The 13,714-nt window shown below is 36.9% G+C and overlaps 1 protein-coding gene and 2 pseudogenes across 3 annotated transcripts in view; 1 reads left to right on the top strand and 2 right to left on the bottom strand.

The window, feature by feature from the left end:
* Nucleotides 1–13,714, bottom strand: part of LOC102527007 (olfactory receptor 2B2) — a 187,042-nt gene that overhangs the window by 59,637 nt on the left and 113,691 nt on the right. For 2 of the 3 annotated variants that reach the window (XM_072945512.1, XM_072945511.1), the window contains exon 4: nt 12,960–13,100. The exons of the other annotated variant lie outside the window; for it this stretch is intronic. The gene's annotated coding sequence lies outside the window, so the exon portion shown is untranslated. The remainder of the gene's footprint in view (nt 1–12,959; nt 13,101–13,714) is intronic. 3 annotated transcript variants of the gene reach the window in all.
* LOC140687768 (olfactory receptor 2W3-like) lies at nt 270–1,205 on the top strand (annotated as a pseudogene).
* Nucleotides 6,449–7,402, bottom strand: LOC102526750 (putative olfactory receptor 2B8; annotated as a pseudogene).

The raw sequence follows: 13,714 nt of genomic DNA, 5'->3' as shown, positions 1-13,714 counted from the left end.
TGGGATGTGGGTAATCTTTTCCTACCCTTTACATATGTTTGTGTTTTCTAAATATTGTACAATGATCTGTAATTTTTTGTATCCAAAAAAGAAGACAATAAAAAGAGATATTCTTCCTAAAGTATATAATCTATATCTACACAGAATAGTGAAATTTTATGTATTATTTTGCATGATCACTTGGTATAAGCCTTCTGATTCTATGGATTCCTTAGCCTGCTTCATTAAGAACATGGTGCACTCCTATCTGCTTCCCTGCAGGTGTGTACTGATTATCCACTGTCATGACCAACCAGAGCTGCCAGGAACAGTTCATCTTGTTGGGTTTCTCAGACAGACCCAGGCTAGAGCAGATCCTCTTTGTGTTTGTCCTCATCTTCTACCTTGTGACTTTAGTGGGCAATATTGTCATTATCTTGGTTTCCTGCCTGGACCCCTGCCTCCACACACCCATGTACTTCTTCCTCACCAACCTGTCCTTCCTAGATCTCTGCTTTACCACCAGTTCGATCCCCCAGCTACTCTTCAACTTAGGCAGCCCAGACAAAACCATCAGTTACACGGGTTGTGCCATCCAGCTCTTCATGTTCCTGGGACTGGGTGGCACAGAATGTGTTCTCTTGGCAGTCATGGCTTATGACCACTTCACTGCAATCTGCAAGCCCCTCCACTATTCTGTCCTCATGCACCCTCAGCTCTGCTGGAAGTTGGTGTCTGTGGCCTGGGGAGTTGGTCTCCTCAACTCCCTGGTTATGTCTCCAGTGACTATGAAGCTGCCATGATGCGGGAGATGTATGGTGAAACATTTTCTATGTGAGATGCCAGCTCTGATAAAAATTGCCTGTGTGGACACAGTGGCTGTGGAGAGCACTGTTTTCATCTTATCAGTAATAATTGTTCTGGTGCCCCTGTCACTTATCCTGATGTCTTACAGCTACATTGCCCTAGCAGTGCTGAGGATTAAGTCGGCCGCCGGAAGAAGGAAGGCTTTCAACACGTGTGGGTCCCATCTAACTGTAGTCTCCTTGTTTTATGGGAATATTATCTATATGTATATGCAACCAGGAAATAGTTCTTCTCAGGACCAAGGGAAATTCCTTACCCTCTTCTACAACCTGGTGACTCCCATGTTGAACCCTGTCATCTACACACTGAGAAATAAGGATGTAACAGGTGCACTGAAGAGGTTTGTGTCCAGAAAGTAAGGTGACAGTGACTTTTCCTAATGCTATTTCTTTTACTTAGTTAATAGAAATAAATCATTCTTGAAGTAAAATGTTTAAATTAATTTAAAAATTCCTACCTACCCAATAAAAACTGCCAGGGATGGAGTTTGAGACTATGTACTATTAAAGCCCCAAATATGATACTGATGATTAGCTGGATGATAGGTAAAATTTAATTTTCATAATAATTTGTTTGACATTTCAAATCATCTTTTCTCCTCCTTTTCAAGTTGGCCACATCTAATTAAAATTCAACAAAACCATGAATCAATACATATAAAAATTTGGACTAGAATATATAATGAATGTGTACAAGTCAATAATAAAAAGGCAAGCAATCTGGTGAAGAGTGAGCACAAAGCTAAAACCAGACATTTCACAAAATAAGATGTATGCATATCGAAAAACACATGAAAATGTGCTCAGTGTTTTCATCTTCATGTATATGCAAATTAACATCACAAAATACCACTTCATAATCACTAAAATGGCTAAATTAAAACAGAAACTCTGATAATACCAAATATTAGTAAAGATGCAGAGCAACTGGTACCCTCACGTGTCGCTTGTGGAATATAGAGTGATACAATTGCTCTGAAAAAGTGTTTGGCTATTTTTTAGAAAGTTAAACATACATCCTCTATGATAGAGTATTTACACTGTTGTATCTTTTCCTAAGAAAAATGAAAACAAATGTCCAGAAAAAAGGTTTGTGCAAGAGTAGTCTCACAGTGGTTTTGTTCATTGTAGCACAAAACTTAACAACAATGCAAAAATCTACAATGGAAAAAATCTGATAAGTCACAAAATGCAGTTCCATTCATCAATAAAAATGAACAATCTGTTGATACATGCAATAGCATGGAAGGACCTCAAAACCTTTCTGTTGTATGAGAGGTCAAAGCATGAATACCCTATGATTCTAATTTTATGAATTTCTAGATCATCAAAAGACTAAGATTATAGAGAGCAGATCAGTGGTTTCCTTTGGGAATTTTTACTGGGAAGGGACATGAAGGAATTTTTTAGAGTACTTATTTCAGAAAACATTGGAATTACATCATTTGTAAGCATGTAATTTCTAAGTAGTACAGAGCTAAAGGAAACATATATCCTTCTACTATTTATCTTCATAAAGAGTTAAGAAATTGACCTACAATAGACTGAATGTGGAGTGCATGCTTTGTAAATGTGTGTATATATGTTTATGTCTGTATAATAATACATTAATATATAGGATTTAACAAAAACATAATGCATATGTTATTTAAATCTAAACTCAAGTCAAAGTGTAACATGCTGTGGAGGAATATGAGAAGAAATATTCTTTGGGAAGTATCAGATGATTTTTCCAAGACAGGTTGTAAATCCAGAGAGCAACTGATTTCATGCTAAAAATGACACATTGTTGGCCAAGATGCTCCCTTCAAATATACTAAAACAGAGTTCACATTTCTGTAGATAAATTAATATAGTAACTTTCCAAAGAGAATTTTGCAAGACTGGTTAACAAACAATTTCCAAATGCCTGAAATGTGGTCTTAAAAATACTTGGTAGAATAGGTAAACAAGATTATACTGTATAGCACAGGGAAATATACACAAGATCTTATGGTAGCTTACTGAGAAAAAAAAGTCTCAGTTAATATATATATGTTCATGTATGACTGAAAAATTGTGCTCTACACTGGAATTTGACACAATATTGTAAAATGATTATAAATCAATAAAAAAATAAATACTTGGTAAGCACTATTTGTAACCTACTAACACAGAATCAGGAGTGGGTTCCTGGGAAAGACATTGACAACTGATAGTAACATCCCATTGATCATTAGTATCTCAAATAACCCAGTTATTAGGAATGTCGAGGATGCTTCATTGAGACTGAAGCCACAGGTACAACAGCTGCAGAGCTCCACTCTCAAAAGGAGTTAAAACTGTCCTCAGAAATGGTCACCTCATCAGAAGAATCAGCAGTTTTTAAAGATCTCATAGGTTTCATTCAGTTCAGGATGGCTAAAATAAATACACCAAACAATGTAAATCAATAGATTAGATTGTTTAAAAAGGAGCAAAACTGTCCAGGCCCTACAGTTACCTCCGGGATGCTATCCCCTGATCCCTTTGATTCAGGAATCACTCACCTTCACATTTCTGCATTTACACAGATCCCACCATCCCAGTAAACCACATTCCCAAGATATTTACATACATGCTGGTTCTTGGAGTCTGCCAGATTAGGTTTTCAAATACACTACAATACTAAAAAGGCAGGGAAAAGCTGAACTATGCTACACACAAGCATCAGATAAGAAGTCACCTGCAAAGGAAAGGGTTGTAGTTGTAAGCTGTTCCTCCCTCCTCTGTGACCCTGGTCAGGAGAGAACCCTGGCAAAAAGTAACTGTTGACTATGAGGGTCTTACAGGTATTGCTATAAACTGATTACTGATGTAGCAATGTTTTTAGAGGACATTGCACGGGCTGTCATTCTGGGTACGCAGCCTTTGCTAATCGTTAGTAAATCTTGTGCCCATGAAGAATTACGTTTCATGTGAGTCTGACTGACTTTTTGCATTTCTGCATTCACTCATCACCTGAGCTGATGATGTTCCCACTGTGCTGTTCTGAGGACAAAAGGCCTGGAAGAATCTATGAAGTGCTCCAGGGCATAACTCCAGAGGCTAAACCCAAATGCGATAAAATAATCTATCCAAGTTCAGGGTACAATCACTGCAGCCATTCCACAATTGTTGGTGAGAATTGAGAAGGAAACAGTCCAAATAATTTTGGTGGCAATTTATACCATCCTGTAATCTGTTATAGATAAAAGCATGGACAGTTTGGGAAGGCAGAGTGTCTAGATACCATTTGAAAACTGTTCCAGAACAATATTGAACTTGTGGGTTTTGGTATCTTAAATGATTTTTTTAATTGTAGCAGGGGACCAGAGACATTTATTATCTGTGATTTATTCTCACAAAATACACACATCCAAATGCCATTCAAGTGTTTACTTAAAGGAAATAAATCTGTTTTGCAACAGTGCTTTTGTGTGTCCTTAAGAGCAGAAAAGCAGTTGCTCAGCCAGAACAATAGGCTCTGTGGCTTCACGAGACCTTGAGGGTTTCTGCACCAAAGAACGTTCATTGGAGGGATTTTAAAGTGACCATTAAGGTATAACTATCAGGATGTTGTTGAACAATAATGGTGAGTGGGAAATTTGTCACCATTGAGGGTGAACAGCATTCCAAAATTTTTTATACTAGTATGTATTAATATCACTATGATGTCAAAATTTTCCAAGTGTTGGTTTCAAGTGTGAATACTGAGATGCTATCAGGGACACAGAAAGACTCCTAACCATGTGTATAATTTGCCAAACCATCATTTCCAGTTGCCAAATGACCTTTCTGTTCTAAGATCATGTGTCATGAGCATTACCAGCTTAGGGGGCTCCAGGCACAGGACTACGTAGGTTAGCTGTCAGGATAGGGAACTGGGTGGTAATTTACGTCTCCACTCTGAAATACAAGTGTGATTACCTGCACTGGGGTATGTTTTGGGAAAACCTGCATTTACATAAACATTTCTGTGATTTGTGACACTGTCAAAGCTCTAATCTCCATGGAAATATACACTGTTCATGACATTAAATATATACAAAACCAGCATTCCTACCCCAAAATAAATGTACACCACAAACTGAGCTTGAGTGGGGATCTAAGGGACAGACTGTCAGATTAAATTTTTCTGGGATGTTTACATTTATTATTCACAATTCAGAATTGTATGACAGTTATTTCATAATGAGATGGCTATTTGTAAAGTTTAGGCATATACAACTTTTTAATTAATATGCACTATATTTATTATTTAACTTTTTTCCCAGTGAATTTGAGTGAGCTTCTACAGAACATGGGGTTTCTCGGAAATAAGGGGCTATTTTTCATAGTTTTAGAATATGTCACTGAATTCAAATTATACAGGGCCTTTGCAAGATGTGGGATACAAAGGCCTAGACCAACGGATGCCTCAATCAAAGAATTCATGAAATAGTATGAGGAGAGTAATTTAAATACATTTTATCCTTTTTTGGGGAGGGACTTCAGTCTCTGCTGGCAGGGTCGTCTCCCTGTGGTTCCCCTTCCTAAGCCTGGGAATGCTCTGGGGAGGCAAGGCAGAGTGTGGGGAAACTGTGCCCTGCCCTCTGGCCTGGGCAGTGCCAGCAGGGAGGAGGCACTTTGCTGCCTTTCTGTAGGTAAAATGTACAGAATATGCAACAAAACTTGGGTCATATACTATTCAGATTTCATAATGTCCTCAAAAGACACTTTTTAAAAGGAACTAGGTGGCTCACAAACTTAAAATAATTAACTTCCATACCTTACATCAGTGTTTCTGCTGCTCTGTACTATATAGCACATGAGCACTATTTGCTGTTTCTTACCAGCTAAGGGCTACCAAGGTCCCTGGCAGTAATGCATCAGACCCTTCGCTCAGTGAGTCCTAAGTACAGCCTTCTCTGAAATGAATGTTATATAATACGACTGCCACACTGGTGAGGGTACAGTTTGGCCTTAATATCTCAATGGCTTTATTAAAATTAATGTAGCAACTTTTTCTTTAAAGTTTATTTTATCCACAGTTTCCATACCTACTTCAATTAAAAAAACTGATAACAGTCAACCCATGTATGTTGTAATAGCGCCATGATCAAATGCACAAATCAATGATATCCCTCTAGCAACTCTTAGAAAATGATAAAATGTTAGCATTCCTTACAGTGTTCCTGTGGATAGATGGTATTATTTTGGCTGTGCCTTCATGTTATGAATTCACATGCCTTTTTGCAAGTAGAAATAGAATACTGTTCTCAAATAGGAGTGCAAATAAGAAAAAAATGTGGAGTTTTTAAAAATAATAAATATAATTAAGATGCTCTAGAAATACTGAATGAGCATCTCTAGAAGTTGGAATGACTCCATTAACTTAGATTTGAACACTCACTTTTGTAAGAGAATGAAGTAAGAAAAAAATCCCAAGATAACTATCAGGAAAAATTTTGGATGACACATGGGGGACACACACATACATCTAAAGACCTCAGGCATTCAAAGTCCTTCCATTACACTGTCTTCCATCCACCATCATCCAGAGTCAGAGTCCTTCCAAAGCACTTTCTTCATTGCTCCCTTTACATCCTGTCTTCCACCCACCATCATCTGGAGTCAGAGTCCTTCCGAAGCACCTTCTTCATTGCTGCCTTCACATCCTTGTTCCGCAGTGTGTATATCAGGGGGTTGATCATGGGGGAAACGATGGTGTAGAAGAGAGCTATGACCTTGCCCTGATCCTGGGAGTAGTTGTTCCTGGGCTGGGCATAAGCATAGATGGCTGTGCCATAGAACAGGGAGACCACAGTCAGGTGGGATCCACATGTCCCAAATGCTTTTCTCTGCCCTACAGCAGACTTTATTCTTAAGATTGCCCTGGCAATCTGAACATAGGAGAATATGATTAATGCCACAGGTATGAAAAGAACGAAGACACTGATAAAGAAGAGCTCAGACTCATTCCTAGTGGTGTCAACACAGGCAAGATTGAGCAAAGGAGGGACCTCACAAAAGAAGTGGTCTAATTTATTTCTGCCACAAAGTGGTAAAAGGAAGATGAGCACTGTCTGCAATAAGGAGTTGGCAAAACCAACGAGCCATGAAGCAGAAGCCATCAGGGCACAGAGACGAGGGTGCATGATCACTGTATAGTGAAGGGGCCTGCAAACAGCTGCATAGCGGTCAAATGCCATTACTGCTAACAGAATGCATTCTGTACATCCCAACCCCAGAGCCATGAACAGCTGAATAACACACCCACCGAAGGAGATAGATTTGTCTGCTCCACTGAGATTAACCAGGAACTGGGGAACAATGCTGGTAGTGTAACACAGGTCCAGAAAGCTTAGGTTGGAAAGAAAATAGTACATAGGGGTGTGAAGTTGTGGGTCCACATGGGACAATGCAGTGATGGTTGAGTTTCCCAGCAAAGTGAAGGTGTAGAAAATCAGAAGAACCACAAAGAGGACTAGCTCCAGTTGAGGCCTGTCAGAGAAACCTAGCAGGATAAACCCGGTGAAAGAACTTCCGTTTTTCTGTTCCATCCTTTGTTAGTACATGGCTCCTGTCAAGACAAAGCACTGAACAATTTTTAAAAGGTATCTTTAAAAAGAAAGGGACAGTGGGAGAGGATGTGAATTTATCATGTTAAAAGGCAGGGCCATGGAATTTATGTGCAACTATTTGAATAAATAATGTACTTATTAAAATTGACATGTGTCATAACAATTTAGGCCACATTATCAAAAATAGTAATAATGACATTTAATATAGGGAAATCAAATAGTGGGCCTTGTGTCTGCATCAATCAAACATTAAAAAGGTCTCTCTCAGATTGGGTGTAATAGAATTTAATGTGCTGTAAGAATATATGTACATTTCAGAGGAAATGGGGATAGGAGAAAAGGGGAAGGGCAATCAGAAACAATGAACTATGAAAGAGACTCACATAGGAGGAAAGGTTATTTTAAATATGAATCCCATAATTCTACACACCTGAATTTGCACATATTCCACATGCAATAGAACACTAGATAATCTCTAAAATGCATTCAGTAATAGGAATTTATGACCTAGAATCGACTTATACAAAGGACTAAATCATATTCAAAACATCACTAAGAGTGCTACACATAAACATTTTGAGAGAATTGCCTCTCTACTCCTCTAATATATTATATTTGTCGATGCTACCTTCGTCTTTTTGTATGGTAATAAAACAACTAAATACTCAGACAGAGCCTGAAAATACCACCAGTAAATTACAGTGCTTAACTCTTGCCCTCAAGAAGCCTCACCTTACTATACCAATTTAACAAGAACTCCAAAAATTCATTGGCTATATGTAGTCAGTTGAAGTCAGTAGTCCAAAATCCAGTGACCAGCACTTACCTTTTCTTTCTGTTGATGTTATTTTCACATATTACCAACAACAAGACTGCGTGGTACCTTAAAGGAGGTGGATTATTCACTATCAACAAAAACCACTAGATATAAAATAAATAAGATATACAGATGTAATGTACAGTGTATGGAAGACAGCCAATATTTTATAATAACTTTTTATATGAGTATAATCTCTAAATATATAAAATTAGTATGTGGTATACCTGAAGTTATTATAATAAAAGTCAATTGACCTCAATTAAAAAAAACTCTTACATGAGATGAAGTTGTACAATCCATTTACTGCTTTACAGAATAACGTGTAAGTTAACAAAAAAGAATGCTGAATATGATTGCTGGTTGAAAAGTAAACTACCAAGCAAAGTTACTTTGCCAACTAAAACAGAATAAAGAAAGTAGTTGTCTCTGTACAATTATTTCCAATCCACATAGAGAGCACACTGGGACATAATGAGGACACTAATGCCATATTTTCTCTTCTTACTTTAAATTTTTTCTTTTACATTCAAGAAGATTATTACTGTTTGTAACATTAGATACGGGAAATGTCTAGGTGCAAGATGCATTATCCCACTGATTCTCAAGAGTACATTCTGCTGGCCTGGGTCACACTGTTCCCTTTCTACTTTTCCACTCAACATCCATTTAACATAAATTTGTCTACACAACCAACAAAGGCAATCTTCCAAAACAACAAATAGTTTTTGGCTCAAGTTAATGAGAAATTTCCATTTCTTTCCTACCACATTTAAAGAATTGTGTAATTTCCCTGGAAATCATCATCTATGTCACATAAGCATCAATTGACTAACTGTAGTAAGAAATATTGACCCATATCAGACAAACTACATAAATAATAACGACTGGAAATATTAGACACATTCATCCTAGCATCAAGAACAAAGAATGGTGTCCTAGAGAACCAGCATGATATGACATGACATAGGAAGTCCTGTTATAAATACATACACATATATATAAATTAATACTTGGATACAAAAACAAATAGTGAAAAAAGCTAAGTGAGTGTATGTAGAAAAAATTTTAAACAGCTAATATTTTTAAAATAGATTTTATAAAACAAAGATGACATTCTGTATAACAATTATTAAAAAATAATGTCATGGAAAATGACATCTCACAAAAACACAATGTTACTATATTAATCAACAGAATGGGCATCAAATGAAAGAGGTTAAATGCTTAGTACTGACACATATCAGGTGGTAGAAGTAAATAGTTTACAATTACAATAATTGTACAATATTCACATATAATTAAAATTTTAGTGGGAAATGAGTATTTTAATAAAATTAATCAATATGTATACCATACATTTTTAACACAGGTGATCTCAACATAATGTCTGTTTTTAAGATATTTCAAATATACAACATTCACTCATATTTTTCACATACCAATTCTGCTCTATCCAGTTCCTCAATGAATCCTGAAAAAGTGCTGGCACTTATATTTGGGGAGTTTCTGTAGGAATTTCTGTTCCTTTTGCCAGCTGACATATACACAAACCAACTTAGCGTTTTGTTTCAAGAATAACTGCAATGGAAAAATAGTCTAATTTGCTAATTCCTAAAGCAACACAGAGACCAAGTTCCATTCTACTCATTCATCTTATCCATGGGTCCTAAGAACTTTCCCTACCTCATTTGCAAGTTACTATCTTTAATATGGTACTGGGGATTAGAACTTGGATATGTAGAATCAGAAAGCAGCTTGTGTGGAGTGAGTGCAAGTAAGCATTGCTTATTCTGAAACTTTCCTTAAGCAAGAAGATGCTTTCTCATGATGACCTCAGACATCTCCAAATGATATTGAAGATCTGCATTCTGTGCAGATGGTAAGAAGATGAACAAAGGCAATTCCAAAGTCTCAGTATAAATCTCCTGAATACAATGACCTGGCCCTATGACACAGAGATCCCTGTGGGCAACAGGACAAGGTGGTATGAATCTGCTCTGTGATTGGGCTGGCACACAGAAACAATCAGCCCTGACCGAATTTCTGGAGAATGTTTGTCCTCCACTGTTAATTAGCTGATATCACCAAGCTGTCCAGAGATTCCAGTCCTCAGGGGAAAAGAATCTCAAGAAGAATGCCAGAGGATACCTAATCTCCTCTTTGTTGTGATTCCATGTATTTGACAGAGGACAGAATATTCCCTAGACATCCCAGTCACGTTAGCTCTCATCTTTGAATGACTTAGATGTTTACCAACCACCTAAGATTTTTTTCTCACACTTGGAAAAACAATTTTTACATACAAATATATAACAAATAAATAAGAATTCATTCAGCTATTTCATTTTAAATGTAAATATGCAAATGATTTTCACTCACTGTAATTCATAACCAACTTCTACAGGATCATACAGCTAATAATTGGGCACATTCTAGTCTTTAAGGTGAATATAATGGGCGGCAACCACTACATTTACTACCAAACATCTACTGTGGCTAAGGAAAAAAAATCAAGAACTATATACATTGTTCAGTGTATACCCAAAAGTTTTAATTATTTTCTCAAACAATGAAAGGAGAAACTATTAATTTTTAACAAAACTGACATGGTTTGTTTAAATTCAAATAGTCTTTGCATTTAAGTTTCACATGATTTTGGCTCACCAAGATAGTTACCATGAACTATAGAAACTGCTAATGTAAAATGGAAGGAAGTCGATGGGTATTATATTTGTAGAAGTCAACTTTGAAAATCAGTTAGTTACTTGTAAGCATATATCTTTAATTGACAATGTAGGCAACAGCATTGGAAAGCTTTGGCACTAAACACCAAATGCAGCCTCAAAAAAAAATCAAAAGTCCTTTTTTCCAGGTGGGACCACATTTTGTTTCACAGTAAGAGGTGGTTGCTAGTTAGCAGTATAAGCTAGCTCAGAGAAAGTCATTTAGCTTTGAAGCATCTTGTTCTTCATATGTCATTAGTCAGACAAGCACAGAAAGCTTCTGTAATTCATTTATATTCTATAGACAACTCTTCCATGAATTCCAGGTTTATTTATAATATTTAGCCTAGAGACATACTCTTCAAAACTTTCTTAGATTAGAACATTCTGTTATCTCCCTACTAATTAAATCCCATCATAATATTTATAAGGAGGTTTAGTAAAGACAAACGCTGCTTACGTTGTCCAGAGGAGGCACAGAATCCAGACCACTATTAATGCTTTTCTTTCCAGTTCACCCTTTGGATAGTAACTTGGCTATTATCTAGTAATGCTGCCTGCAATTTTCACATTCCTACCTACAGTGTCCTTCAGTAAAGTAGTTCTTGGCCTTGTACCCCAAGAGACATGTACAAGAATGCTCATAGCAGCATTGTTTGTATTAATCAAAACCTGAAAACAACCCAAATGCCCATCCACACTAAAATTGGTAAATTGTGAACTATTCATACAACAGAGGACTGAACATCAACAAATATAGAGAAAATGCAGCTAAACACATCAAAACACTCTTTCTCAAAAAATGTTTAGCAAAAGACGCAACTCACAAAATACGCAATCTCTCTACATAAAGTTCTAAAACGGGTAAAACAAACTGCTATTTATGAATGAAAACAGGAGTGGTAAAACCGTGGTTATAGGCAAAAATTATAACCAACACTAAAAACAACATCAAAAAGCTGAGCATAACAAAGTTAAGATCACAGGGGAGAAAAGGGGAAGCGATTAGGTAGAGGCTGTCAGAGGCGGTATCCACGTTTGACTTAAGGAGGGAGATATCATGACTATTCACTTTTTAATTGCTCTTTAAATTCAATATGTTTATACGAAGAGACAGAGAAGTCAGACCAAGAGACAGACAGAGAGAGGCAAACTGACAGACAGAAAGACAGACAGGGACAGAGACAGAGGCAGAGAGAGAGACAGCCACAGGACATAACGAATAACACTGAAGTTATCGCCATGTTATAGGGCAGCGTAACAGGACAGGAACACATCTCCACCAGGTTCCAGGACCCCATCCTCTCTGAACAGCTAGAATAGTGAGGACACACTTTTATTTGAAATGTCTAAATTGCTATCATTCAGTAAATTAATAATGCACAGACTATTTCTGGTCTGTGAGTTATTTCGAGCTGTCTGATTCTCTTCCTTAATACTAGTCCTCTATCTGAGATAAGTAGGAGTAAACGTGCAAACTTCCTAAGAAATGCAACCATCCCTGTATAGCTACCATGCTTTTGGATATCTGTAGGTACCACTGATAGATGGATAAAGAGCCCAAATGGGGAATGTGGAAAAGAAAGGGCTCAGAAAAACAGACAATTATCCAGAAGACAAATCTAGAAGGAGAAATAACAGGAACTGAGAGAGACTTTAGATATATACCGGGACTTCAGTTAAATGGAGAACAAGACATACACTGAAAGTGAAACAGAAGGAAAATGATACGAAAACACTAAAATGATGGGAAAAAGGATTCTCAAAATCAAAAATCTCACAATGCATTGAAGTAATTACAAGAGAGATACAATATAGTGCCAGACTACAAAGCAAGCATGTTGTTTACTCTATATTGAAAAATATTTCACTTCTTCAAGGGATTTTCACATACATGATCATCTTACCCAAAAGATGGGACATATGGAATATACACATTTATAGTTCCACCAAAAGTCAAGCAACAAATCTGCTCACTTTCTATTCCATATAACAGTCAGTCACTTACCCCTGTCTTGTGCAAGATGTGACTCTGGAGGTTCCCATCTAAGCAGAGTATCCATGGACTGCAGATGGACACTCTATTATACTGTAAGGTTCTTGAAAGATTCTCCCAATCTATTTCATCTTTGTGGGCATTTTCTGGAACCTAAAGAAAATCAGGTATAGTCAGTTTTGTAGGGAAATGACTGGGAGCACTATAACCCCAAAACATGTGGAAAGAGCCCAGAGATCACAAGCTACATTTCCATCACACACTCCCTCCCAACCCAAAGTGAGCAATTGCATATACACGCACCCACTCATTTGCATAAAAAAGCTTCCAAAACTTGGTTTACTGTATCTTATTTCATTATTTCACCAACGAATGATTAGTATTCCAGTTGATGTATATATATAGGAAAACAAAAAACAATATCAATTTCTTTTTGAACAGAAATGAAAATTCATTTTACTTTACTCACTTTGACACTAAATCTTTCACTCTTAACTAGTTAAACTATGTAAATTAACGGCAGCTTAAATTTGACAATTATAAACACAAAGCTCACAATCACACTGAGGAAAACGTTGAATGTACAGCAAGTTGACTAAAACACTCAGAAAAGTTGATTCCCACCTTTTAGTAACCATTAGTCTCTACCTAGTAAGAGTGAGAGCTTATTAGAAGGAATGTTTTAAAGACCTATTTCATAGTTCTTCTTTATGGAATGAGCATAACTTTGGACTCTGAATATTTAGGTTCACTCAGCCCCATCACTT

The sequence above is a fragment of the Vicugna pacos genome, chromosome 20 (assembly GCF_048564905.1).
Source record: "Vicugna pacos chromosome 20, VicPac4, whole genome shotgun sequence".
Lineage (NCBI taxonomy): Eukaryota > Metazoa > Chordata > Mammalia > Artiodactyla > Camelidae > Vicugna > Vicugna pacos.
The sequence above is the reverse complement of the archived record's forward strand: the minus strand, read 5'-3'. Positions and strand labels throughout refer to the sequence as shown.